General features: G+C 41.8%; 1 pseudogene; it reads right to left on the bottom strand.

Moving 5' to 3' along the window:
* Positions 1-258: 258 nt before the first annotated feature.
* Positions 259-1669, bottom strand: LOC148102826 (zinc-binding protein A33-like; annotated as a pseudogene).
* Positions 1670-6455: the final 4786 nt, after the last annotated feature.

The raw sequence follows: 6455 nt of genomic DNA on the forward strand, positions 1-6455 counted from the left end.
CTGTTTTTTTCTTATTCCCAGATAAAGTTGTGTATGTGAGTTTGTTGGGTGTATTTTATATTATATTGTTAAAATCTCAGCAGCAAATACCGTAGCTGAATATTTCTGTAACTGTATCTTCATGTTGTTAAAGAAACAAGAACTGCCTGGAAACAAATATGTACAGGATGAGGAGGATGTGTGTGGATTCTTTTTTTGCTCTTTCTTAGTATCTTGGAACTATTTATGCTAGGACTTTTTTCTGGTTTCAAAATGAGATCAAAAACCTTTTGATAGAGGAGTTATATGCTCGTCCACTTTCAAGATCACTGGTAATATCTTCGGTTGTTTCTTCTCAGTACCAACATAAGGAAACAGCTTCTCAGTGAAATTGTGTTTGAAGGTGTGTATGAGTGTGTTGGCATCCAGATCAAAGAATGAGAGCTTCCCTCTGTCATACTCCAGCTGAACTCTGACCCTCTGCAGCTTCTTTACTGACACAAATGTACCTGTATCTGGTGTTGTTTTTACTATGTACTCTTCATCCTCGAAACATAATTGCCAGAAACCTGACAGTGCTTGTCCTTTTCTCTCATAAGACTCATTTACAACACCAACGGACCAAACTCCCTCTTCTCTAACCTCAACATCCCAAATGTGAGTCCCTGAGTCGAAGCCCTCAGAGCCCACAACAACTTTATAATTGTCAAACCTCTCTGGATTATCAGGAACCTTCTGTCTCCCTCCAAATGTCACATTGGTCAGATTGTCAGACAGGATGAGTTGTGGATGAGCTGTGTTTGGATCCAGAATCACAGGAGTGTAGGAGACCATCTCCTTCATCTTATTCCAGATGTTGTAGGTCAGGTTGCCCAGGTGTTTGGCCAGATCTATCAGAGCTCCTGAGTCCAGCTGTGGAGCATCCAGCAGGGGGCGCTGCTTGACTCTGATCACTGAAACCTTGTAGTTGTGCAGGAATGAGACGTCTTCAGCTCTCAGTTGCTCCTCTGTGGCTCTGATTGTTTCTGAAAGAGTTTTTATCCCTCCACTCAGAGACTCAATCTTCTCCTCCATTTTTCTTAACTTCTGCTCTTCTTCCTGCCTCAGAGCAGCCAGCCTGGCCTCCTCTTCATTTTGTAGAAACTGCTGAAGCTTTTTAAACTCCTCCTTTATCTGCTTTCGTCTGCTGTGCCTGGATCTTTATATGTTCTGCTGTTTGATCAAAGTTTCCTTTGACTTGTTCAAACACCTTCAGTTTATCTTGTAAGGGCTTCAGGCGTTTCTGAAGCTCCTCTCTGTGATCCTGGGCGGCTTCTTCAGTTGGGTTGAATCTGTGGTCTTTGTGTGCTTTTGAATCTCGACAGACGACACACACCAGCTGCTGATGAGCCAAACAAAAAAGTCTGAGTTTCTCATGGTGCAGACTGCAGAGAGGCTCAGACACTGCAGAAGGTTTTTTATCTCTCTGCAGTAAGAAAGCCTCACACAGGTTCTTTAACACCAAGTTACGGGGCGGATCATTTGACAGGTTTATCTTCTTACAAAGTGGGCAGTTGTGTTCTAGATTCTTGCTCCACCACGTCTGCAAACAGAATCGACAGAAGCTGTGGCTGCATGACAGGATGACAGGATCTCTATAGATGTCGTGGCAGACGGGACAGGAGAGGTCATTTTCCGACTGAGAAGCCATTTTGTCCTTGAGTGACAACAATAAAAACAATGAGGCGTCCACTCAAGAAGTTTCTTCAAACTTACTTTCACTTTTAGCTGTGACTTCTGTAAAACTTCTGTTTGTAACATGGAATCAGCAGCATCGTGTTGAAGTGTCAGTATCCTGATATTCCCTGTATTTCAGTGTTCACCGTAACCTTCTGTCGTTGAACTTCCTCTCTTTTCTAACAAAGAATCTAAATATATAGTTCAGAAAGTGAAAGTGTCACAGTGAATGTAATTTGACACCCACATGAATATGGATATGGTGGCCCTGAGGGTCCACACACAACTGCAACTCAAGAAAGCAAAAGCAAATAGAAAAACTCAAAAAAGCACACAAAACACAATAGAAATAGGAAAAAGGAAAACAAATTAGAAAAAAAGAAAACGGAAATAGAAAAAAGGAAGTTAGAGATGGATGAATGAATATCACTTTACAGTCCCGCACAAACATCAGGATCAATTACACTAATGTTAATGTAAGTTCTGTTATTATGCTGCCTAAGCTGGTTCTGTTGGTGGTGCCCAGCCAAACCTGCATTTGTTTTAAGGAGAAACAAACTCAGTTCACTCGTTAAGGAATTGTAGTTTATTCACAGGACATTTGACCAGTGTAATAACTTAACCACTTTCTGCTTAAATTTAGCTCTCATCTCATTTAGTACCCCTAATCAGTAGCGGTTTTAGATACGGGCGACACGGGCGGTTGCCCGGGGCGGCATCGTGGTGGGGGGCGGCATCATGGGTATCGGCAAAAAAAAAAAAAAATGCTCGTACTCATGCTGCCCCGATGTCAGCCAGCGCATATTGTGAATGGCACAGGCACCAATCGGTTTTTTATCGCCCATTTGCTGGGAGTAAGGGCGCCCTCCATTTGCGAGGTGCACCTGCTGCTTGCGGCACAAGGAGGAGAGAGCGGGGCGGCGGGGGATTCTCTGGTGGCTGGAGCAGCGTCTAATAACCAACTCGCAAAATAAAACAAAATAAAAACAAACAAACGAACACGAAAACACCAGACATCATGATACAGACTTATAATTTGCACCGATGTTTTTTTTGAAATTCTGTAAGCGAAAAGTGAGCGCGAGAACCCTCGGTGCGCCTGCTTGCTGCTGAATTCAAAGTAAACTTTATTGTCATCTCCGCTACATAAGTCCAGTACATAGAGAGACGAGACGACGAGGCTCCAGTTACAGCAGTGCAAGTAAACCAACAATAAATATAAGAAGAGTAAGAAAATAAATATACACTTTAGGACTCGGGGTAAAGGGATCAATAACAATTTAAAATTTACAGTTTGATGATTTAAAGTCTCACACACGACCCGTCGAAAGGGGAGGGGCTTCCAAATAGAGCACATTTCATTCATAATGTTGTAAATCCAAGCCCATTATGGATTCATGATTTGAATTCTGGGTTGTGTGAAATCCCAGAAATGCACCTTAGACAAAGTGAATCTGTGAACTAAGGTGTAGGTCTGTTAGGTTATGTTGTGGTGATCCTCGGTGTTGCGACTTTCATCCGTAAATAAAGCCGCGGCCGGCTGAGTTGGTTGTGTCCCTGTGACGCGCCTCCAATAATCCATAATGAGTCGTACTTGTACTTTGCGCATTTATTTTAAGAACGAAACAAAAACAAATGTTTGCGCTTTCAATCAATTAACAAAGGGCGCATGGATTAACTGATGTGCCAAAAAATGACGGTCAACAGAAAAGTTTGCCCACAAACCACTCACCCAACAACACCTGCTGCGAACACCGAGATCAGGTAAATAGACTGTGACCACACCCACATGCCATCACCGGAGATACAGGTAAGGCTATACACCTGTGCCACCATAACAAAAAGGCAAAACATAAACATTGACTTTGGCTCTTAGAATCGGGTTGGGGGATTTGTTTTCATACTGGAGTGCAAAATTAAAACCAATGGAAGATGGACAAGAAAAGTTCAAAGCCATCAGGTCCTCAGTTTAGAAAAAAGAGAAAAGAAGAGGAGGAGAAAGGAGCAAAAGATACAGGTAAGCAGATGTGTGATTGGATAATGGCAGGTCATCCTGAAACAATCAGAATAAGAATACTTTATTAATCCCTAAGGAAATTATGTGCGTTACAGTTGCTCCAAGAAGAAATGGTAAAAATAGCAACAGTAACAGACTAAACTCCAAACAATACATTATGTTACAGATTTTAATATTAATTAGTCATTGTCAGTTGTTGATTTGTCCTGTTCTCATTGTATGACGAATTATGATGGCTGTTTGGTAGCTGTTTGCATACTATGCATACTCTCTCTCTCTTCATATGTGTGTGTGTACAACAGCTTTATGTTAATGTACAATCATTAATATGTTTTGTCTGTGTGTGTGTGTGTGGGGTGGGGGCGCCAGAGGGAATGTTCGCCCAGGGCGCCAAACAGGCTAGGATCGCCACTGATGACACATGTCAGGTAAGTGCATGAACAAGGGAGACTGAGTACAGGGGGAGTTGACAAAAAGAATTAAGAAACAAAGGCCTAAACAGCAACCTGGAAATTAACTAGATAAGCTAAACCTATTGATGGTGAGATGAAGCCTCATGATAAACTGAAGCTTTCCATCCAACTCGTAGACTCATGGTTCGAAGCATTGTGATGATTCATTTGCTCTACGGCGCCATCAAGTGGATGATTCAAGTGAAACAGGCCCTTTGGTTATAATGATGTGATGTAAAAACCTCTAAACTGAATAAATAAATTGTTTTCATGTTTATTTATCCCGAATATTGTCTCAGTATGTCTGATACAAAAGAGAAAGTGGAAACTATCAGGACAGAGTTTTGGTATGATTGTGTAACTGTGGAATCATGCTTATGTACATCTGGGAAATAACACAAACTAGTGTGTGGTGCTTCACTTTCTAATAAACTAAAAGACAGAAATCAGATTATAGGATCTGCAGTGTTGTTTATTTATATTATGGTGCTAATCATTTGTGACATTTATTACTGTGTGCATACTTTATTAGGAGAGATGAGATTTAAAAAAAATCTTCCTTTCTGGTTCCATCGAGGAACAAATGCTCAAGTAACTATGTAGCACGTACGAAATCCAATTCCACAACACAATGTGATGGGGGAAATCAGCTGTGTTTTGCTGCCCATTTTATTTTGCATCTGGCGCCGCGAACCGGCGAGCCACTTCCTGAATCAGTCACATGGTACGGACTGCCCACGAGGCCTCTAACGTCACTGCATACGTAATCAACGCAAGCCTCGATACGCGCTTCACAAAAAACTCCCCCGAGATTACCCGACACACGCTTCGAAGCTTCGACATACAGGACACATCACTAGCTAAACTGAAACTAGAACACCAGTGAATACAAAATGATGCCATGGCAATTACTGAGAGGTGTTTTGGTGGTGCTGTCACTTGGCGTTTTCTCTCTCTGCGGTAGAGTATCACTTCCTGTTCCTGTTCAAACACAGACAGTGGTGTTTTTGAGTAGCTTATCTGCTTAGCAATTTAATTAAAAACTTTTACATTCTTTTTCATAATATAATCTTCACGTGCTTCATCTGAAGCACACTTTCTGTGTACTTACTACCGAATTTATAGCCAAAGTATTTACTCACTGTCTTTACTGTTTCGCTAGCTTAGCTTAGCTCGTAGCCGACTCGCTAGCACCATGGCTACTTCACCTGTCCTTTCTGCACTTTCCTGCTCATTGTGTCAGATGTTTAGTTACTCCCTGGTCTCTTTTAGCAGTAATGACACTTGTAACAAATGTAGCATATGTGCAGCTCTGGAGGCCAGGATTACTGAATTGGAGACTCGGCTTTGCACCCTTGATTCACCCGTAGCTAGCCAGGCCCCTGTAGCATCCCACTTTGGATGGAGCAGCTGTCATTTCTAGAAATATGAACAAATTATTAAACCCCCCAAAATATGACTATCCAGAGTTGGGACCAGGAAGCAGAGTTGTAGTCTTACACGCCTCTCTGCAGCTTCTTTCCTCCTGCTACCCCCCCCCTATTTGAAAGCCTGATGCTTAGCCTTGTCCACCCCAGCTGTAAAACTCAGAAACCAGTCTCACTTGTTATCATCTATCGTCCACCTGGGCCTTACACAGAGTTTCTGTCTGATTTCTCAGACTTTTTATCTGATTTAGTTCTCAGCTCAGATAAAATAATTATTGTGGGTGATTTCAACATTCATGTAGATGCTAAAAATGACAGCCTCAACATGGCATTTAATCTGTTATTAGACTCAATTGGCTTCTCTCAAAATGTAAAAGAACCCACCCACCACTTTAATCACACTCTAGATCTTGTTTTAACATATGGCATAGAAGCTGAACATTTAACAGTGTTTCCTGAAAACCCTCTCCTGTCTGATCATTTCCTGATAACATTTACATTTACAATAATTGATTACACAGCAGTGGAGAGTAGACGTTATCACAGTAGATGTCTTTCTGAAAGCGCTGTAAGTTTAAGAATATAATCCACCCACTGTTATCATCTTCAATGCCCTGTACCAACACAGAGCAGAGCAGCTCTAGACCCAGCAGTCTTAGCTAATTGTAGGCCAGTCTCCAACCTTCCTTTCATATCAAAAATCCTTGAAAGAGTAGTTGTCAAACAGCTAACAGATCATCTGCAGAGGAATGGCTGTTTCAGTCAGGTTTCAGAGCTCATCACAGCACAGAAACGGCTTTAGTGAAGGTTACAAATGATCTTCTTATGGCCTCTGACAGTGGACTCATCTCTGTGCTTGTCCTG

This window comes from Neolamprologus brichardi, chromosome 5 (assembly GCF_056152115.1).
Source record: "Neolamprologus brichardi isolate AB-2024 chromosome 5, ASM5615211v1, whole genome shotgun sequence".
In the NCBI taxonomy this organism is placed as follows: domain Eukaryota; kingdom Metazoa; phylum Chordata; class Actinopteri; order Cichliformes; family Cichlidae; genus Neolamprologus; species Neolamprologus brichardi.